We start from the raw sequence: 24,910 nt of genomic DNA, 5'->3' as shown, positions 1-24,910 counted from the left end.
ACTTTCTATGATTTGAACCTCTCCTGTGAGTCCAGTTTTCGATTCCGATGCTCACTTCAGGTTTACTGTTTCCCTTGGAACTCCTTATTGACGATGAAACACACAAATTGCATCCGAATTTAATACAAAAGGCAGAATGACGACTTAAGTACAAGAGGACTGACACTCTCTTTCTATGATTTGAACCTCTCCTGTGAGTCTAGTTATAGATTCCGATGCATCACATCTGGTTTACTGTATCCCTTGGACCTTCTTATTGACGATGAAACGCAGAAATTGCTTCCGATTTGAATACAAAAGGCACAATGCCGACTTAAGTACAAGAGGACTGACACTCTCACTTTCTATGAATTGAACCTCTCCTGTGAGTGCAGTTTTAGATTAATATGCTTCACTTCAGGTTTACTGTATCCCTTAGACATTCTTATTCACGATGAAACACTGAAATTGCATTCAAATTTAATACAAAAGGCACAATGCCGACTTAAGTACAAGTAGACTGACACTCTAACTCTCTATGATTTAAACCTCTCCTGTGAGTCCAGTTTTCGATTCCGATTCTTCACTGCAGGTATACTGTATCCCTTGCAGCTTCTTATTGTCGATGAAACACAGAATGTGCAACCGAATTTATTACAAAAGGCACAATACCTACTTAAGTACAAGGGGACTGACACTCTAACTTTCTATGATGTGAACCTCTGCTGTGAGTCCAGTCTTAGATTCCGATGCTTCAGTTCAGGTTTACTGTTTCCCTTGGACCTTCTTATTGACGATGAAACACAGATATTGCATCCGAATTTAATACAAAAGGCACAATGCCGACTTACGTACAAGAGGACTGATACTCTAACTCACTATGATTTGAAAATCTCCTGTATGTCCAGTTCTAGATTCCGATGCTTCACTTCAGGTTTACTGTATCCCTTGGACCTTTTTATTGACGATGAAACACAAAAATTGCATCCGAATTCAATACAAAAGGCAGAATGAGAACTTAAGTACAAGAGGACTGACGCTCTCTATCTATGATTTGAACCTCTCCTGTGAGTCCAGTTTTAGATTCCGATGCTTCACTTCAGGTTTACTGTATCCCTTGGACCTTCTTATTGACGATGAAACACACAAATTGCATCCGAATTTAATACAAGAGGCAGACTGACGACTTAAGTACAAGAGGACTGACACTCACTTTCTATGATTTGAACCTCTCCGGTGAGTCCAGTTTTAGATTCCGATGCTTCTCTTCAGGTTTACTGTATCCCTTGGACCTTCTTATTGACGATGAAACACAGAAATTGCATCCGAATTTAATACAAAATGCACAATGCCGACTTAAGTACAAGCGGACTGACACTCTAACATTCTATGATTTGAACCTTTCCTGTGAGTCCAGTTTTAGATTACGATGCTTCACTTCAGGTTTACTGTATCCCTTAGACATTCTTATTCACGATGAAACACAGAAATTGCATTCAAATTTAATACAAAAGGCACAATGCCGACTTAAGTACAAGAAGACTGACACTCTAACTCTCTATGATTTAAACCCCTCCTGTGAGTCCAGTTTTCGATTCCGATTCTTCACTTCAGGTATACTGTATCCCTTGGAGCTTCTTATTGACGATGAAACACAGAATGTGCAACCGAATTTATTACAAAAGGCACAATGCCGACTTAAGTACAAGAGGACTGACACTCTAAATCTCTATGATTTGAACCTCTCCAGTGAGTCCAGTTTTAGCTTCCGATGCTTCACTTCAGGTTTACTGTATCCCTTGGACCATCTTATTGACAATGAAACACAGAAATTGCATGAGAATTTAATACAAAAGGCACAATGACGTTTTAAGTACAAGAGGACTGACACCCTCTTTCTATGGTTTGAACCTCTCCTGTGAGTCCAGTTTTAGATTCCGATGCTTCACTTCAGGTTTGCTGCATCCCTTGGACCCTCTTATTGACGATGAAACACTGAAATTGCATCCGAATTTAATACAAAAGGCACAATGACGACTTAAGTACAAGAGGACTGACACTCTCTTTCTATGATTTGAACCTTTCCTGTAAGTCCAGTCTTAGATTCCGATGCTTCAGTTCAGGTTTACTGTATCCCTTGGACCTTCTTATTGACGATGAAACACAGAAATTGCATCCGAATTTAATACAAAACGCACAATGCCGACTTAAATACAAGAGGACTGACACTCTAACATTATATGATTTGAACCTCTCCTGTGAGTCTAGTTTTAGATTCCGATGCTTCACTTCAGATTTACTGTATCCCTTGGACCTTCTTATTGACGATGAAACACAGAAATTGCATCCGAATTTAATACAAAAGGCACAATGCCGACTTAAGTACAAGAGGACTGACACTCAAACACTCTATGATTTGAACCTCTCCTGTGAGTCCAGTTTTAGATTCCGATGCTTCACAACAGGTTTACTGTATCCCTTGGGCCTCCTTATTGACGATGAAACACAGAAATTGCATCCGAATTTAATGCAAAAGGCACAATGAGAACTTAAGTACAAGAGGACTGACGCTCTCTTTCTATGATTTGAACCTCTCATGTGAGTCCAGTTTTAGATTCCAATGCAGCACATCTGGTTTACTGTATCCCTTGGACCTTCTTATTGACGATGAAACACAGAAATTGCACCGAATTTAATACAAAAGGCACAATGTCGACTTAAGTACAAGAGGACTGACACTCCAACTTTCTATGATTTGAACCTCTCCTGTGAGTCCAGTTTTCGATTCCGATGCTCACTTCAGGTTTACTGTTTCCCTTGGACCTCCTTATTGACGATGAAACACACAAATTGCATCCGAATTTAATACAAAAAGCAGAATGACGACTTAAGTACAAGAGGACTGTCACTCTCTTTCTATGATTTGAACCTCTCCTGTGAGTCCAGTTTTAGATTCCGATGCATCACATCTGGTTTACTGTATCCCTTGGACCTTCTTATTGACGATGAAACACAGAAATTGCATCCAAATTTAATACAAATGGCACAATTCCCACTTAAGTACAAGAGGACTGACGCTCTAACTCTCTATGATTTAAACCTTTCCTGTGAGTCCAGTTTTAGATTCCGATGCTTCACTTCAGGTTTACTGTATCCCTTTCACCTTCTTATTGACGATGAAGCAGAGAAATTGCATCCGAATGTAATACAAAAGGCAGAATGACGACTTAATTACCAGAGGACTGCCACTCTAACTATCAATGATTTAAACCAATCCTGTGGGTCCAGTTTTAGATTCCGATGTTTCACTTCAGGTTTACTGTATCCCTCGGACCTTCTCATTGACGATGAAACACAGAAATTGCATCCGAATTTGAAACAAAAGTCACAATGCCGACATAAGTTCAAGAGGACTGACACTCTAATTTTCTATGATTTAACCTCGCTTTGTGAGTCCAGTTTTAGATTCCGATGCTTCACTTCAGGTTTACTGTATCCCTTGGAACTTCTTATTGACGATGAAACACAGAAATTGCATCCGAATTTAATATATAAGGCACAATGCCGACCTAAGTACAAGAGGACTGACACTCTAACTTTCTATGATTTGAACCTCTCCTGTGAGTCCAGTTTTAGATTCCAATGCTTCACTTCACGTTAACTGTATCGCTTGGACCTTCTTATTGACGATGAAACACAGAAATCGCATCCGAATTCAATACAAAAGGCACAATGCCGACTTAAGTACAAGAGGACTGACACTCTAACCTTCTATGATTTGAACTTCTCCTGTGAGTCCAGTTTTAGATTCCGATGCTTCACATCAGGTTTACCGTATCCCTTGGACCTTTTCATTGACGATGAAACACAGATATTGCATCCGAATTAAATACAAAAGGCACAATGCCGACTTAAGTACAAGAGGACTGAAACTCTAACACTCTATGATTTGAACCTCTCCTGTGAGTCCAGTTTTAGATTCCGATGCTTCACAACAGGTTTACTGTATCCCTTGGACCTCCTTATTGACGATGAAACACAGAAATTTCATCCGAATTTAATACAAAAGGCACAATGAGAACTTAAGTACAAGAGGACTGGCGCTCTCTTTCTATGATTTGAACCTCTCATGTGAGTCCAGTTTTAGATTCCGATGCATCACATCTGGTTTACTGTATCCCTTGGACCTTCTTATTGACGATGAAACACAGAAATTGCACCGAATTTAATACAAAAGGCACAATGTCGACTTAAGTACAAGAGGACTGACACTCCAACTTTCTATGATTTGAACCTCTCCTGTGAGTCCAGTTTTCGATTCCGATGCTCACTTCAGGTTTACTGTTTCCCTTGGAATTCCTTATTGACGATGAAACACACAAATTGCATCCGAATTTATTACAAAAGGCAGAATGACGACTTAAGTACAAGAGGACTGACACTCTCTTTCTATGATTTGAACCTCTCCTGTGAGTCCAGTTATAGATTCCGATGCATCACATCTGGTTTACTGTATCCCTTGGACCTTCTTATTGACGATGAAACACAGAAATTGCATCCAAATTTAATACAAAAGGCACAATTCCCACTTAAGTACAAGAGGACTGACGCTCTAACTCTCTATGATTTAAACCTTTCCTGTGAGTCCAGTTTTAGATTCCGATGCTTCACTTCAGGTTTACTGTATCCCTTTTACCTTCTTATTGACGATGAAGCAGAGAAATTGCATCTGAATGTAATACAAAAGGCACAATGACGACTTAATTACCAGAGGACTGTCACTCTAACTATCAATGATTTAAACCCCTCCTGTGGGTCCAGTTTTAGATTCCGATGTTTCACTTCAGGTTTACTGTATCCCTTGGACCTTCTCATTGACGATGAAACACAGAAATTGCATCCGAATTTGAAACAAAAGTCACAATGCCGACATAAGTTCAAGAGGACTGACACTCTAATTTTCTATGATTTAACCTCTCCTGTGAGTCCAGTAATAGATTCCGATGCTTACTTCAGGTTTACTGTATCCCTTGGACCTTCTTATTGACGATGAAACACACAAATTGCATCCGAATGTAATACAAGAGGCAGACTGACGACTTAAGTACAAGAGGACTGACACTCACTTTCTATGATTTGAACCTCTCCGGTGAGTCCAGTTTTAGATTCCGATGCTTCTCTTCAGGTTTACTGTATCCCTTGGACCTTCTTATTGACGATGAAACGCAGAAATTGCTTCCGATTTGAATACAAAAGGCACAATGCCGACTTAAGTACAAGGGGACTGACACTCTCACTTTCTATGATTTGAACCTCTCCTGTGTGTCCAGTTTTAGGTTCTGATGCTTCACTTCAGGTTTACTGTATTCCTTGGTCCTTCTTATTGACGATGAAACACAGAAATTGCATCCGAATTTAATACAAAAGGCACAATGCCGACTTAAGTACAAGAGGACTGACACTCTAACATTCTATGATTTGAACCTCTCCTGTGAGTCTAGTTTAAGATTCCGATGCTTCACTTCAGGTTTACTGTATTCCTTGGACCTTCTTATTGACGATGAAACACAGAAATTGCATCCGAATTTAATACAAAAGGCACAACGCCGACTTAAGTACAAGAGGGCTGACACTCTAACTCTCTATGGTTTGAAAATCTCCTGTAAGTCCAGTTCTAGATTCCGATGCTTCACTTCAGGTTTACTGTATCCCTTGGACCTTCTTATTGACGATGAAACACAGAAATTGCATCCGAATTTAATACAAAAGGCACAATGAGAACTTAAGTACAAGAGGACTGACGCTCTCTATCTATGATTTGAACCTCTTCTGTGAGTCCAGTTTTAGAATCCGATGCTTCACTTCAGGTTTACTGTATCCCTTGGACCTTCTTATTGACGATGAAACGCAGAAATTGCATCCGATTTGAATACAAAAGGCACACTGCCGACTTAAGTACAAGAGGACTGACACTCTCACTTTCTATGATTTGAACCTCTCCTGTGAGTCCAGTTTTAGATTCTGATGCTTCACTTCAGGTTTACTGTATCCCTTGGTCCTTCTTATTGACGATGAAACACAGAAATTGCATCCGAATTTAATACAAAAGGCACAATGCCGACTTAAGTACAAGAGGACTGACACTCTAACATTCTATGAATTGAACCTCTCCTGTGAGTCTAGTTTTAGATTCCGATGCTTTACTTCAGGTTTACTGTATCCCTTGGACCTTCTTATTGACGATGAAACACAGAAATTGCATCCGAATTTAATACAAAAGGCACAAAGCCGACTTAAGTACAAGAGGACTGACACTCTAACTCTCTATGATTTGAAAATCTCCTGTAAGTCCAGTTCTAGATTCCGATGCTTCACTTCAGGTTTACTGTATCCCTTGGATCTTCTTATTGCCGATGAAACACAGAAATTGCATCCGAATTTATTACAAAAGGCACAATGCCTACTTAAGTACAAGAGGAGTGACACTCTAACTTTCTACGATTTGAACCTCTCCTGTGAGTCCAGTCTTAGATTCCGATGCTTCACTTCTGGTTTACTGTATCCCTTGGACCTTCTTATTGACGATGAAACACAGAAATTGCATTCGAATTTAATACAAAAGGCACAATGAGAACTTAAGTACAAGAGGACTGACGCTCTCTATCTATGATTTGAACCTCTCCTGTGAGTCCAGTTTAGGTTCCGATGCTTCACTTCAGGTTTACTGTATCCCTTGGACCTTCTTATTGACGATGAAACACAGAAATTGCATCCGAATTTAATACAAAAGGCCCAATGCTGACTTAAGAACAAGAGGACTGACACTCCAACTTTCCATGATTTGAACCTCTCATGTGAGTCCAGTATTAGATTCCGATGCTTACTTCAGGTTTACTGTATCCCTTGGACCTTCTTATTGACGATGAAACACACAAATTGCATCCGAATTTAATACAAGAGGCAGACTGACGACTTAAGTACAAGAGGACTGACACTCACTTTCTATGATTTGAACCTCTCCGGTGAGTCCAGTTTTAGATTCCGATGCTTCTCTTCAGGTTTACTGTATCCCTTGGACCTTCTTATTGACGATGAAACACAGAAATTGCATCCGAATTTAATACAAAAGGCACAATGCCGACTTAAGTACAAGCGGACTGACACTCTAACATTCTATGATTTCAAGCTCTCCTGTGAGTCCAGTTTTAGATTACGATGCTTCACTTCAGGTTTACTGTATCCCTTAGACATTCTTATTCACGATGAAACACAGAAATTGCATCCGAATTTAATACAAAAGGCACAATGCCGACTTAAGTACAAGAGGACTGACACTCTAACACTCTATGATTTAAACCTCTCCTGTGAGTCCAGTTTTCGATTCCGATTCTTCACTTCAGGTATACTGTATCCCTTGGAGCTTCTTATTGACGATGAAACACAGAATGTGCAACCGAATTTATTACAAAAGGCACAATGCCGACTTAAGTACAAGAGGACTGACACTCTAAATCTCTATGATTTGAACCTCTCCAGTGAGTCCAGTTTTAGCTTCCGATGCTTCACTTCAGGTTTACTGTATCCCTTGGACCATCTTATTGACAATGAAACACAGAAATTGCATCAGAATTTAATACAAAAGGCACAATGACGTTTTAAGTACAAGAGGACTGACACCCTCTTTCTATGGTTTGAACCTCTCCTGTGAGTCCAGTTTTAGATTCCGATGCTTTACTTCAGGTTTGCTGCAACCCTTGGACCCTCTTATTGACGATGAAACACTGAAATTGCATCCGAATTTAATACAAAAGGCACAATGACGACTTAAGTACAAGAGGACTGACACTCTCTTTCTATGATTTGAACCTTTCCTGTAAGTCCAGTCTTAGATTCCGATGCTTCAGTTCAGGTTTACTGTATCCCTTGGACCTTCTTATTGACGATGAAACACAGAAATTGCATCCGAATTTAATACAAAAGGCACAATGCCGACTTAAATACAAGATAACTGACACTCTCACTTTCTATGATTTGAACCTCTCCTGTGAGTCCAATTTTAGATTCTGATGCTTCACTTCAGTTGTACTGTATCCCTTTGCCCTTCTTATTGACGATGAAACACAGAAATTGCATCCGAATTTAATACAAAAGGCACAATGAGAATTTAAGTACAAGAGGACTCACACTCTAACACTCTATGATTTGAACCTCTCCTGTGAGTCCAGCTTTAGATTCCGATGCTTCACTTCAGGTTTACTGTATCCCTTGGACCTTCTTATTGACGATGAAACACAGAAATTGCATCCGAATTTAATACAAAAGGCCCAATGCCGACTTAAGTACAAGAGGACTGACACTCCGACTTTCTATGATTTGAACCTCTCCTGTGAGTCCAGTATTAGATTCCGATGCTTACTTCAGGTTTACTGTATCCCTTGGACCTTCTTATTGACGATGAAACGCAGAAATTGCATCCGATTTGAATACAAAAGGCACAATGCCGACTTAAGTACAAGAGGACTGACACTCTCACTTTCTATGATTTGAACCTCTCCTGTGAGTCCAGTTTTAGATTCTGATGCTTCACTTCAGGTGTACTGTATCCCTTTGCCCTTCTTATTGACGATGAAACACAGAAATTGCATCCGAATTTAATACAAAAGGCACAATGCCGACTTAAGTACAAGCGGACTGACACTCTAACTTTCTATGAATTGAACCTCTCCTGTGAGTGCAGTTTTAGATTACGATGCTTCACTTCATGTTTACTGTATCCCTTAGACATTCTTATTCACGATGAAACATTGAAATTGCATTCAAATTTAATACAAAAGGCACAATGCCGACTTAAGTACAAGTAGACTGACACTCTAACTCTCTATGATTTAAACCTCTCCTGTGAGTCCAGTTTTCGATTCCGATTCTTCACTGCAGGTATACTGTATCCCTTGGAGCTTCTTATTGACGATGAAACACAGAATGTGTAACCGAATTTATTACAAAAGGCACAATACCTACTTAAGTACAAGGGGACTGACACTCTAACTTTCTATGATGTGAACCTCTGCTGTGAGTCCAGTCTTAGATTCCGATGCTTCAGTTCAGGTTTACTGTATCCCTTGGACCTTCTTATTGACGATGAAACACAGAAATTGCATCCGAATTTAATACAAAAGGCACAATGCCGACTTATGTACAAGAGGACTGATACTCTAACTCACTATGATTTGAAAATCTCCTGTAAGTCCAGTTCTAGATTCCGATGCTTCACTTCAGGTTTACTGTATCCCTTGGCCCTTTTTATTGACGATGAAACACAGAAATTGCATCCGAATTTAATAGAAAAGGCAGAATGAGAACTTAAGTACAAGAGGACTGACGCTCTCTATCTATGATTTGAACCTCTCCTGTGAGTCCAGTTTTAGATTCCGATGCTTCACTTCAGGTTTACTGTATCCCTTGGATCTTCTTATTGCCGATGAAACACAGAAATTGCATCCGAATTTATTACAAAAGGCACAATGCCTACTTAAGTACAAGAGGACTGACACTCTAACTTTCTACGATTTTAACCTCTCCTGTGAGTCCAGTCTTAGATTCCGATGCTTCACTTCTGGTTTACTGTATCCCTTGGACCTTCTTATTGACGATGAAACACAGAAATTGCATTCGAATTTAATACAAAAGGCACAATGAGAACTTAAGTACAAGAGGACTGACGCTCTCTATCTATGATTTGAACCTCTCCTGTGAGTCCAGTTTAGGTTCCGATGCTTCACTTCAGGTTTACTGTATCCCTTGGACCTTCTTATTGACGATGAAACACAGAAATTGCATCCGAATTTAATACAAAAGGCCCAATGCTGATTTAAGAACAAGAGGACTGACACTCCAACTTTCCATGATTTGAACCTCTCATGTGAGTCCAGTATTAGATTCCGATGCTTACTTCAGGTTTACTGTATCCCTTGGACCTTCTTATTGACGATGAAACAGACAAATTGCATCCGAATTTAATACAAGAGGCAGACTGACGACTTAAGTACAAGAGGACTGACACTCACTTTCTATGATTTGAACCTCTCCGGTGAGTCCAGTTTTAGATTCCGATGCTTCTCTTCAGGTTTACTGTATCCCTTGGACCTTCTTATTGACGATGAAACACAGAAATTGCATCCGAATTAAATACAAAAGGCACAATGCCGACTTAAGTACAAGCGGACTGACACTCTAACATTCTATGATTTCAAGCTCTCCTGTGAGTCCAGTTTTAGATTACGATGCTTCACTTCAGGTTTACTGTATCCCTTAGACATTCTTATTCACGATGAAACACAGAAATTGCATCCGAATTTAATACAAAAGGCACAATGCCGACTTAAGTACAAGAGGACTGACACTCTAACACTCTATGATGTAAACCTCTCCTGTGAGTCCAGTTTTCGATTCCGATTCTTCACTTCAGGTATACTGTATCCCTTGGAGCTTCTTACTGACGATGAAACACAGAATGTGCAACCGAATTTATTACAAAAGGCACAATGCCGACTTAAGTACAAGAGGACTGACACTCTAAATCTCTATGATTTGAACCTCTCCAGTGAGTCCAGTTTTAGCTTCCGATGCTTCACTTCAGGTTTACTGTATCCCTTGGACCATCTAATTCACAATGAAACACAGAAATTGCATCAGAATTTAATACAAAAGGCACAATGACGTTTTAAGTACAAGAGGACTGACACCCTCTTTCTATGGTTTGAACCTCTCCTGTGAGTCCAGTTTTAGATTACGATGCTTCACTTCAGGTGTGCTGCAACCCTTGGACCCTCTTATTGACGATGAAACACTGAAATTGCATCCGAATTTAATACAAAAGGCACAATGACGACTTAAGTACAAGAGGACTGACACTCTCTTTCTATGATTTGAACCTTTCCTGTAAGTCCAGTCTTAGAATCCGATGCTTCAGTTCAGGTTTACTGTATCCCTTGGACCTTCTTATTGACGATGAAACACAGAAATTGCATCCGAATTTAATACAAAAGGCACAATGCCGACTTAAATACAAGAGGACTGACACTCTAACATTATATGATTTGAACCTCTCCTGTGAGTCTAGTTTTATATTCCGATGCTTCACTTCAGATTTACTGTGTCCCTTGGACCTTCTTATTCACGATGAAACACAGAAATTGCATCCGAATTTAATACAAAAGGCACAATGCCGACTTAAGTACAAGAGGACTGACACTCTAACACTCTATGATTTGAACCTCTCCTGTGAGTCCAGTTTTAGATTCCGATGCTTCACAACAGGTATACTGTATCCCTTGGACCTCCTTATTGACGATGAAACACAGAAATTGCATCCGAATTTAATACAGAAGGCACAATGAGAACTTAAGTACAGGAGGACTGATGCTCTCTTTCTATGATTTGAACCTCTCATGTGAGTCCAGTTTTAGATTCCGATGCATCACATCTGGTTTACTGTATCCCTTGGACCTTCTTATTGACGATGAAACACAGAAATTGCATCCGAATTTAATACAAAAGGCCCAATGCTGATTTAAGAACAAGAGGACTGACACTCCAACTTTCCATGATTTGAACCTCTCATGTGAGTCCAGTATTAGATTCCGATGCTTACTTCAGGTTTACTGTATCCCTTGGACCTTCTTATTGACGATGAAACAGACAAATTGCATCCGAATTTAATACAAGAGGCAGACTGACGACTTAAGTACAAGAGGACTGACACTCACTTTCTATGATTTGAACCTCTCCGGTGAGTCCAGTTTTAGATTCCGATGCTTCTCTTCAGGTTTACTGTATCCCTTGGACCTTCTTATTGACGATGAAACACAGAAATTGCATCCGAATTAAATACAAAAGGCACAATGCCGACTTAAGTACAAGCGGACTGACACTCTAACATTCTATGATTTCAAGCTCTCCTGTGAGTCCAGTTTTAGATTACGATGCTTCACTTCAGGTTTACTGTATCCCTTAGACATTCTTATTCACGATGAAACACAGAAATTGCATCCGAATTTAATACAAAAGGCACAATGCCGACTTAAGTACAAGAGGACTGACACTCTAACACTCTATGATGTAAACCTCTCCTGTGAGTCCAGTTTTCGATTCCGATTCTTCACTTCAGGTATACTGTATCCCTTGGAGCTTCTTACTGACGATGAAACACAGAATGTGCAACCGAATTTATTACAAAAGGCACAATGCCGACTTAAGTACAAGAGGACTGACACTCTAAATCTCTATGATTTGAACCTCTCCAGTGAGTCCAGTTTTAGCTTCCGATGCTTCACTTCAGGTTTACTGTATCCCTTGGACCATCTAATTCACAATGAAACACAGAAATTGCATCAGAATTTAATACAAAAGGCACAATGACGTTTTAAGTACAAGAGGACTGACACCCTCTTTCTATGGTTTGAACCTCTCCTGTGAGTCCAGTTTTAGATTACGATGCTTCACTTCAGGTGTGCTGCAACCCTTGGACCCTCTTATTGACGATGAAACACTGAAATTGCATCCGAATTTAATACAAAAGGCACAATGACGACTTAAGTACAAGAGGACTGACACTCTCTTTCTATGATTTGAACCTTTCCTGTAAGTCCAGTCTTAGAATCCGATGCTTCAGTTCAGGTTTACTGTATCCCTTGGACCTTCTTATTGACGATGAAACACAGAAATTGCATCCGAATTTAATACAAAAGGCACAATGCCGACTTAAATACAAGAGGACTGACACTCTAACATTATATGATTTGAACCTCTCCTGTGAGTCTAGTTTTATATTCCGATGCTTCACTTCAGATTTACTGTGTCCCTTGGACCTTCTTATTCACGATGAAACACAGAAATTGCATCCGAATTTAATACAAAAGGCACAATGCCGACTTAAGTACAAGAGGACTGACACTCTAACACTCTATGATTTGAACCTCTCCTGTGAGTCCAGTTTTAGATTCCGATGCTTCACAACAGGTATACTGTATCCCTTGGACCTCCTTATTGACGATGAAACACAGAAATTGCATCCGAATTTAATACAGAAGGCACAATGAGAACTTAAGTACAGGAGGACTGATGCTCTCTTTCTATGATTTGAACCTCTCATGTGAGTCCAGTTTTAGATTCCGATGCATCACATCTGGTTTACTGTATCCCTTGGACCTTCTTATTGACGATGAAACACAGAAATTGCATCCAAATTTAACACAAAAGGCACAATTCCCACTTAAGTACGAGAAGACTGACGCTCTAACTCTCTATGATTTAAACCTTTCCTGTGAGTCCAGTTTTAGATTCCGATGCTTCACTTGAGGTTTACTGTATCCCTTTCACCTTCTTATTGACGATGAAGCAGAGAAATTGCATCCGAATGTAATACAAAAGGCACAATGACGACTTAATTACCAGAGGACTGTCACTCTAACTATCAATGATTTAAACCCCTCCTGTGGGTCCAGTTTTAGATTCCGATGTTTCACTTCAGGTTTACTGTATTCCTTGGACCTTCTCATTGACGATGAAACACAGAAATTGCATCCGAATTTGAAACAAAAGTCACAATGCCGACATAAGTTCAAGAGGACTGACACTCTAATTTTCTATGATTTAACCTCTCCTGTGAGTCCAGTTTTAGATTCCGATGCTTCACTTCAGGTTTACTGTATCCCTTGGAACTTCTTATTGACGATGAAACACAGAAATTGCATCCGAATTTAATACAAAAGGCACAATGCCGATCTAAGTACAAGAGGACTGACACTCTAACCTTCTATGATTTGAACCTCTCCTGTGAGTCCATTTTTAGATTCCAATGCTTCACTTCACGTTTACTGTATCGCTTGTACCTTCTTATTGACGATGAAACACAGAAATCGCATCCGAATTCAATACAAAAGGCACAATGCCGACTTAAGTACAAGAGGACTGACACTCTAACCTTCTATGATTTGAACTTCTCCTGTGAGTACAGTTTTAGATTCCGATGCTTCACATCAGGTTTACTGTATCCCTTGGACCTTTTCATTGACGATGAAACATAGAAATTGCATCCGAATTAAATACAAAAGGCACAATGCCGACTTAAGTACAAGAGGACTGACACTCTAACACTCTATGATTTGAACCTCTCCTGTGAATCCAGTTTTAGATTCCGATGCTTCACAACAGGTTTACTGTATCCCTTGGACCTCCTTATTGACGATGAAACACAGAAATTGCATCCGAATTTAATACAAAAGGCACAATGAGAACTTAAGTACAAGAGGACTGACGCTCTCTTTCTATGATTTGAACCTCTCATGTGAGACCAGTTTTAGATTCCGATGCATCACATCTGGTTTACTGTATCCCTTGGACCTTCTTATTGACGATGAAACACAGAAATTGCACCGAATTTAATACAAAAGGCACAATGTCGACTTAAGTACAAGAGGACTGACACTCCAACTTTCTATGATTTGAACCTCTCCTGTGAGTCCAGTTTTCGATTCCGATGCTCACTTCAGGTTTACTGTTTCCCTTGGATTTCCTTATTGACGATGAAACACAGAAATTGCATCCGAATTTAATACAAAAGGCACAATGAGAACTTAAGTACAAGAGGACTGACGCTCTCTTTCTATGATTTGAACCTCTCCTGTGAGTACAGTTTTAGATTCCGATGCATCACATCTGGTTTACTGTATCCCTTGGACCTTCTTATTGACGATGAAACACAGAAATTGCATCCAAATTTAATACAAAAGGCACAATTCCCACTTAAGTACAAGAGGACTGACGCTCTAACTCTCTATGATTTAAACCTTTCCTGTGAGTCCAGTTTTAGATTCCGATGCTTCACTTCAGGTTTACTGTATCCCTTTCACCTTCTTATTGACGATGAAGCAGAGAAATTGCATCCAAATGTAATACAAAAGGCACAATGACGACTTAATTACCAGAGGACTGTCACTCTAACTATCAATGATTTAAACCCCTCCTGTGGGTCCAGTTTTAGATTCTGATGTTTCACTTCAGGTTTACTGTATCCCTTGGTCCTTCTCATTGACGATGAAACACAGAAATTGCATCCGAATTTGAAACAAAAGTCACAATGCCGACATAAGTTCAAGAGGACTGACACTCTAATTTTCTATGATTTAACCTCTCCTGTGAGTCCAGTTTTAGATTCCGATGCTTCACTTCAGGTTTACTGTACCTCTTGGAACTTCTTATTGACGATGAAACACAGAAATTGCATCCGAATTTAATACAAAAGGCACAATGCCGACCTAAGTACAAGAGGACTGACACTCTAACATTCTATGAATTGAACCTCTCCTGTGAGTCTAGTTTTAGATTCCGATGCTTTACTTCAGGTTTACCGTATCCCTTGGACCTTCTTATTGACGATGAAACACAGAAATTGCATCCGAATTTAATACAAAAGGCACAAAGCCGACTTAAGTACAAGAGGACTGACACTCTAACTCTCTATGATTTGAAAATCTCCTGTAAGTCCAGTCCTAGATTCCGATGCTTCACTTCAGGTTTACTGTATCCCTTGGACCTTCTTATTGACGATGAAACACAGAAATTGCATCCGAATTAATTAAAAAAGGCACAATGAGAACTTAAGTACAAGAGGACTCACACTCTAACACTCTATGATTTGAACCTCTCCTGTGAGTCTAGCTTTAGATTCCGATGCTTCACTTCAGGTTTACTGTATCCCTTGGACCTTCTTATTGACGATGAAACACAGAAATTGCATCCGAATTTAATACTAAAGGCCCAATGCCGACTTAAGTACAAGAGGACTGACACTCCTACTTTCTATGATTTGAACCTCTCCTGTGAGTCCAGTATTAGATTCCGACGCTTACTTCAGGTTTACTGTATCCCTTGGACCTTCTTATTGACGATAAAACACACAAATTGCATCCGAATTTAATACAAGAGGCAGACTGACGACTTAAGTACAAGGGGACTGACACTCACTTTCTTTGATTTGAACCTCTCCGGTGAGTCCAGTTTTAGATTCCGATGCTTCTCTTCAGGTTTACTGTATCCCTTGGACCTTCTTATTGACGATGAAACGCAGAAATTGCATCCGATTTGAATACAAAAGGCACAATGCCGACTTAAGTACAAGAGGACTGACACTATCACTTTCTATGATTTGAACCTCTCCTGTGAGTCGAGTTTTAGATTCTGATGCTTCACTTCAGGTGTACTGTATCCCTTTGTCCTTCTTATTGACGATGAAACACAGAAATTGGATCCGAATTTAATACAAAAGGCACAATGCCGACATAAGTACAAGCGGACTGACACTCTAACTTTCTATGATTTGAACCTCTCCTGTGAGTGCAGTTTTAGATTACGATGCTTCACTTCAGGTTTACTGTATCCCTTAGACATTGTTATTCACGATGAAACACTGAAATTGCATTCAAATTTAATACAAAAGGCACAATGCCGACTTAAGTACAAGTAGACTGACACTTTAACTCCTCTATGATTTAAACCTCTCCTGTGAGTCCAGTTTTCGATTCCGATTCTTCACTTCAGGTATACTGTATCCATTGGAGCTTCTTGTTGACGATGAAACACAGAATGTGCAACCGAATTTATTACAAAAGGCACAATACCTACTTAAGTACAAGGGGACTGACACTCTAACTTTCTATGATGTGAACCTCTGCTGTGAGTCCAGTCTTAGATTCCGATGCTTCAGTTCAGGTTTACTGTATCCCTCGGACCTTCTTATTGACGATGAAACACAGAAATTGCATCCGAATTTAATACAAAAGGCACAATGCCGACTTAGGTACAAGAGGACTGATACTCTAACTCACTATGATTTGAAAATCTCCTGTAAGTATAGTTCTAGATTCCGATGCTTCACTTCAGGTTTACTGTATCCCTTGGACCTTTTTATTGACGATGAAACACAGAAATTGCATCCGAATTTAATACAAAAGGCACAATGAGAACTTGAGTACAAGAGGACTGACGCTCTCTATCTATGATTTGAACCTCTCCTGTGAGTCCAGTTTACGTTCCGATGCTTCACTTCAGGTTTACTGTATCCCTTGGACCTTCTTATTGACGATGGAACACAGAAAGTGCATCCGAATTTAATACAAAAGGCACAATGAGAACTTAAGTACAAGAGGACTGACGCTCTCTATCTATGATTTGAACCTCTCCTGTGAGTCCAGTTTAGGTTCCGATGCTTCACTTCAGGTTTACTGTATCCCTTGGACCTTCTTATTGACGATGGAACACAGAAAGTGCATCGGAATTTAACACAAAAGGCCCAATGCTGACTTAAGAACAAGAGGACTGACACTCCAACTTTCTATGATTTGAACCTCTCCTGTGAGTCCAGTATTAGATTCCGATGCTTACTTCAGGTTTACTGTATCCCTTGGACCTTCTTATTGACGATGAAACACACAAATTGCATCCCAATTTAATACAAGAGGCAGACTGACGACTTAAGTACAAGAGGACTGACACTCACTTTCTATGATTTGAACCTCTCCGGGGAGTCCAGTTTTAGATTCCGATGCTTCTCTTCAGGTTTACTGTATCCCTTGGACCTTCTTATTGACGATGAAACACAGAAATTGCATCCGAATTTAAAACAAAAGGCACAATGCCGACTTAAGTACAAGCAGACTGACACTCTAACATTCTATGATTTGAATCTCTCCTGTGAGTCCAGTTTTAGATTACGATGCTTCACTTCAGGTTTACTGTATCCCTTAGACTTTCTTATTCACGATGAAACACAGAAATTGCATTCAAATTTAATACAAAAGGCACAATGCCGACTTAAGTACAAGAAGACTGACACTCTAACTCTCTATGATTTAAACCTCTCCTGTGAGTCCAGTTATCGATTCCGATTCTTCACTTCAGGTATACTGTATCCCTTGGAGCTTCTTATGGACGACGAAACACAGAATGTGCAACCGAATTTATTACAAAAGGCACAATGCCGACTTAAGTACAAGAGGACTGACACTCTAAATCTCTATGATTTGAACCTCTCCAGTGAGTCCAGTTTTAGCTTCCGATGCTTCACTTCAGGTTTACTGTATCCCTTGGACCATCTTATTGACAATGAAACACAGAAATTGCATCAGAATTTAATACAAAAGGCACAATGACGTTTTAAGTACAATAGGACTGACACCCTCTTTCTATGGTTTGAACCTCTCCTGTGAGTCCAGTTTTAGATTCCGATGCTTCACTTCAGGTTTGCTGCATCCCTTGGACACTCTTATTGACGATGAAACACTGAAATTGCATCCGAATTTAATACAAAAGGCACTTTGACGACTTAAGTACAAGAGGACTGACACTCTCTTTCTATGATTTGAACCTCTCCTGTAAGTCCAGTCTTAGATTCCGATGCTTCAGTTCAGGTTTACTGTATCCCTTGGACCTTCTTATTGACGATGAAACACAGAAATTGCATCCGAATTTAATACAAAAGGCACAATGCCGACTTAAATACAAGACGACTGACACTCTAACATTATATGATTTGAACCTCTCCTGTGAGTCTAGTTTTAGATTCCGATGCTTCACTTCAGATTTACTGTATCCCTTGGACCTTCTTATTGACGATGAAACACAGAAATTGCATCCAAATTTAATACAAAAGGCACAATGCCGACATAAGTACAAGAGGACTGACACTCTAACACTCTATGATTTGAACCTCTCCTGTGAGTCCAGTTTTAGATTCCGATGCTTCACAACAGGTTTACTGTATCCCTTGGACCTCCTTATTGACGATGAAACACAGAAATTGCATCCGAATTTAATACAAAAGGCACAATGAGAACTTAAGTACAAGAGGACTGACGCTCTCTTTCTATGATTTGAACCTCTCATGTGAGTCCAGTTTTAGATTCCGATGCATCACATCTGGTTTACTGTATCCCTTGGACCTTCTTATTGACGATGAAACACAGAAATTGCACCGAATTTAATACAAAAGGCACAATGTCGACTTAAGTACAAGAGAACTGACACTCCAACTTTCTATGATTTGAACCTCTCCTGTGAGTCCAGTTTTCGATTCCGATGCTCACTTCAGGTTTACTGTTTCCCTTGGACCTCCTTATTGACGATGAAACACACAAATTGCATCCGAATTTAATACAAAAGGCAGAATGACGACTTAAGTACAAGAGGACTGACACTCTCTTTCTATGATTTGAACCTCTCCTGTGAGTCCAGTTTTAGATTCCGATGCATCACATCTGGTTTACTGTATCCCTTGGACCTTCTTATTGACGATGAAACACAGAAATTGCATCCGAATTTAATACAAAAGGCACAATTCCCACTTAAGTACAAGAGGACTGACGCTCTAACTCTCTATGATTTAAACCTTTCCTATGAGTCCAGTTTTAGATTCCGATGCTTCACTTCAGGTTTACTGTATCCCTTTCACCTTCTTATTGACGATGAAGCAGAGAAATTGCATCCGTATGTAATACAAAAGGCACAATGACGACTTAATTACCAGAGGACTGTCACTCTAACTATCAATGATTTAAACCCCTCCTGTGGGTCCAGTTTTAGATTCCGATGTTTCACTTCAGGTTTACTGTATCCCTTTGGACTTTCTCATTGACGATGAAACACAGAAATTGCATCCGAATTTGAAACAAAAGTCACAATGCCGACTTAAGTACAAGAGGACTGACACTCCAACTTTTCAATGATATGAACCTCTCCTGTGAGTCCAGTTTTAGATTCCGATGCTTCACTTCAGGTTTACTGTATCGCTTGGACCTTCTTATTGACGATGAAACACAGAAATTGCATTCGAATTTAATACAAAAGGCACAATGCCGACTTAAGTACAAGAGGACTGGCACTTTACCTTTCTAGGATTTGAACCTCTCCTGTGAGTCCAGATTTAGATTCTGATGCTTCACTTCAGGATTGCTGTATCCCTTGGCCCTTCTTAATGACGATGAAACCTAGGAACTGCATCCGAATTTAATACAAAAGGCACAGTGCCGACTTAAGTACAAGAGGACTGACACTCTTACTTTCTATGATTTGAACCTCTCCTGTGAGTCCAGTTTTAGATTCCGATGCTTCACTTCAGGTTTACTGTATCCCTTGGACCTTCTTATTGACGATGAAACACTGAAATTGCATCCGAATTTAATACGGAAGGCTCAATGCCTACTTACGAACAAGAGGACTGACACTCTAACTCTCTATGATTTGAACCTCTCCTGTGAGTCCAGTTTTAGATTCCGATGCCTCACTTCAGGTTTACTGTATCCCTTGGACCTTCTTGTTGACGATGGAACACAGAAATTGCATCCGAATTTAATATAAAAGGCACAGTGCCGACTTAAGTACAAGAGTACTGACACTCTAACGTTCTATAATTTGAACCTCTCCTGTGAGTCCAGTTTTGGATTCCGATGGTTCACATCAGGTTTACTGTATCCCTTGGACCTTCTTATTGACGATGAAACAAAGAAATTTCATCCGAATTAAATACAAAAGGCACAATGACGACTTAAGTACAAGAGGACTGACACTCTAACTTTTTATGATTTGAACCTCTTCTGTGAGTCCAGTTTTAGATTCCGATGCTTCACTTCAGGTTTACTGTATCCCTTGTACCTTCTTATTGACGATGAAACACAGAAATTGCATCCGAATTTAATACAAAAGGCACAATGCCGAATTAAGTACAAGAGGACTCACACTCTAACACTCTATGATTTGAACCTCTCCTGTGAGTCCAGTTTTAGATTCCGATGCTTCACTTCAGGTTTACTGTATCCCTTGGACCTTCTTATTGACGATGAATCACAGAAATTGCATCGGAATTAAATTCAAAAGGCACAATGCCGACTTAAGTACAAGAGGACCGACACACTAACTTACTATGATTTGAACATCTCCTTTGAGTCCAGTTTTAGAATCCAATGCTTCACTTCATGTTTACTGTATCCCTTATACCTTCTTATTGACGATGAAACACATATATTGCATCCGAATTTAACGCAAAAGGCACAATGCCGACTTAAGTACAAGAGGACTGACACCATAACTTCCTATGATTTGAACATCTCCTGTGAGTCCAGTTTTAGATGCCGATGCTTCACTTCAGGTTTACTGTATACCTTGGAAGTTCTTCTTGACGATGAAACACCGAAATTGGATCGGAATTAAATTCAAAAGGTACAATGCTGACCTAAGTACAAGAGGACTGTCACTCTAACTTTCTATGATTTGAACCTCTCCAGTGGGTCCAGTTTTAGATTCCGATGCTTCACTACAGGTTTACTGTATACCTTGGAACTTCTTATTGACAAGAAACACAGATTTTGCATCGGAAATAAATTCAAAATGCACAATGCCGGCTTATATACAAGAGGACTGACACTCTAACTTTCTATGATTTGAACCTCCCCTGTGAGTCCAGTTTTAGATTCCGATGCTTCACTTCAGGTTTACTGTAGCCCTTGGACCTTCTTATTGACGATGAAACACAGAAATTGCATACGAATTTAATACAAAAGGCACAATGCCGACCTAAGTACAAGACGACTAACACTCTAACTTTCTATGATATGAACCTCTCCTGTGAGTCCAGTTTTAGATTCCGATGGTTCACTTCAGGTTTACTGTATCCCTTGGACCTTCTTATTGACGATTAAACACAGAAATTGCATCCGAATTTAATACAAAAGGCACGATGCCGACTTAAGTACAAGAGGACTGATACTCAAACTTTCTATGATTTGAACCTCTCCTGTGAGTCCAGTTTTAGATTCCGTTGCTTCACTTCAGGTTTACTGTATACCTTGGAACTTCTTATTGACGATAAACACAGAAATTGCACCGGAATTTAATACAAAAGGCACAATGCCGACTAAAGTACAAGAGGACTGTCACTCTAATTCTCTATGATTTGAAACTCTCCTGTGAGTCCAGTTTTAGATTCCGATGCTTTACTTCAGGTTTACTGTATCCCTTGGACCTTCTTATTGACGATGAAACACAGAAATTGCTTCCGAATTTAATACAAAAGGCACAATGCCGACCTAAGTACAAGAGGACTGACACTCTAACTTTCTATGATTTGAACGTCTCCTGTGAGTCCAGTTTTACATGCCGATGCTTAACTTCAGGTTTACTGTATACCTTGGTACTTCTTATTGACGATGAAACACCGAAATTGGATCGGAATTAAATTCAAAAGGCACAATGCCGACTTAAGTACAAGAGGACTGACACTCTAATTTTCTATGATTTGAAACCTTCCTGTGAGTCCAGATTTAGATTCCGATGCTTCACTACAGGTTTACTGTATACCTTGGAACTTCTTATTGACAAGAAACACAGATTTTGCATCGGAAATAAATTCAAAATGCACAATGCCGACTTATGTACAAGAGGACTGACACCCTAACTTTCGGTGATTTGAACCTCCCCTGTGAGTCCAGTTTTAGATTCCGATGCTTCACTTCAGGTTTACTGTATCCCTTGGACCTTCTTATTGACGATGAAACACAGAAATTGCATCCGAATTTAATACAAAAGGCACAATGCCGACTTAAGTACAAGACGACTAACACTCTAACTTTCTATGATATGAACCTCTCCTGTGAGTACAGTTTTAGATTCCGATGGTTCACTTCAGGTTTACTCTATCCCTTGGACCTTCTTATTGACGATTAAACACAGAAAATGCATCCGAATTTAATACAAAAGGCACAATGCCGACTTAAGTACAAGAGGACTGATACTCTATCTTTCTATGATTTGAACCTCTCCTGTGAGTCCAGTTTTAGATTCCGATGCTTCACTTCAGGTTTACTGTATCCCTTGGACATTCTTATCGACGATGAAACACCGAAATTGGATCGGAATTAAATTCAAAAGGCACAATGCCGACTTAAGTACAAGAGGACTGACACTCTAAATTTATATGATTTGAACCTCTCCTGTGAGTCCAGTTCTAAATTCCGATGCTACTCTTCTGGTTTACTGTATCCCTTAGACATTCTTATTGACGATGAAACACAGAAATTTCACCCGAATTTAATACAAAAGGCACAATGCCGACTTAAGTACAAGAGGACTGACACTCTAACTTTCTATGATTTGAACCTCTCCTGTGAGTCCAGTTTTAGATTCCGATGCTTCACTACAGGTTTACTGTATACCTTGGAACTTCTTATTGACAAGAAACACAGATTTTGCATCGGAAATAAATTCAAAATGCACAATGCCGACTTATGTACAAGAGGACTGACACCCTAACTTTCTGTGATTTGAACCTCCCCTGTGGGTCCAGTTTTAGATTCCGATGCTTCACTTCAGGTTTACTGTATCCCTTGGACCTTCTTATTGACGATGAAACACAGAAATTGCATCCGAATTTAATACAAAAGGCACAATGCCGACTTAAGTACAAGACGACTAACACTCTAACTTTCTATGATATGAACCTCTCCTGTGAGTACAGTTTTAGATTCCGATGGTCCACTTCAGGTTTACTCTATCCCTTGGACCTTCTTATTGACGATTAAACACAGAAAATGCATCCGAATTTAATACAAAAGGCACAATGCCGACTTAAGTACAAGAGGACTGATACTCTATCTTTCTATGATTTGAACCTCTCCTGTGAGTCCAGTTTTAGATTCCGATGCTTCACTTCAGGTTTACTGTATCCCTTGGACATTCTTATCGACGATGAAACACAGAAATGGCATCCGAATTTAATACAAAAGGCAAAATGCCGACTTAAGTACAACAGGACTGACACTCTAACTTTCTATGATTAGAACCTCTCCTGTGAGTCCAGTTTTAGATTCCGATGCTTCACTTCAGGTTTACTGTATACCTTGGAACTTCTTATTGACGATAAACACAGATATTGCATCGGAATTAAATTCAAAAGGCACAATGCCGACTTAAGTACAAGAGGACTGACACTCTAACTTTATATGATTTGAACCTCTCCTGTGAATCCAGTTTTAAATTCCGATGCTACTCTTCAGGTTTACTGTATCCCTTCGACATTCTTATTGACGATGAAACACAGAAATTTCACCCGAATTTAATACAAAAGGCACAATTCCGACTTAAGTACAAGAGGGCTGACACTCTAACTTTCTATGATTTGAACCTCCCCTGTGAGTCCAGTTTTAGATTCCGATGCTTCACTTCAGGTTTACTGTAGCCCTTGGACCTTCTTATTGACGATTAAACACAGAAATTGCATCCGAATTTAATACAAAAGGCACGATGCCGACTTAAGTACAAGAGGACTGATACTCAAACTTTCTATGATTTGAACCTCTCCTGTGAGTCCAGTTTTAGATTCCGTTGCTTCACTTCAGGTTTACTGTATACCTTGGAACTTCTTATTGACGATAAACACAGAAATTGCATCCGAATTTAATACAAAATGCACAATGCCGACTTAAGTACAAGAGGACTGACACTCTAACTTTATATGATTTGAACCTCTCCTGTGAGTCCAGTTCTAAATTCCGATGCTACTCTTCTGGTTTACTGTATCCCTTAGACATTCTTATTGACGATGAAACACAGAAATTTCACCCGAATTTTATACAAAAGGCACAATGCCGACTTAAGTACAAGAGGACTGACACTCTAACTTTCTATGATTTGAACCTCTCCTGTGAGTCCAGTTTTAGATGCCAATGCGTCACTTTAGGTTTACTGTATACCTTTGAGCTTCTTATTGACGAAGAAACAAAGAAATTGGATCGGAAATAAATTCAAAAGGCACAATGCCGACTTAAGTACAAGAGGACTGACACTCTAACTTTATATGATTTGAACCTCCCCTGTAAGTATAGTTTTA

Source organism: Schistocerca americana, chromosome 2, assembly GCF_021461395.2.
Source record: "Schistocerca americana isolate TAMUIC-IGC-003095 chromosome 2, iqSchAmer2.1, whole genome shotgun sequence".
In the NCBI taxonomy this organism is placed as follows: Eukaryota; Metazoa; Arthropoda; class Insecta; order Orthoptera; family Acrididae; genus Schistocerca; species Schistocerca americana.
Note: the sequence above shows the minus strand (reverse complement) of the source record.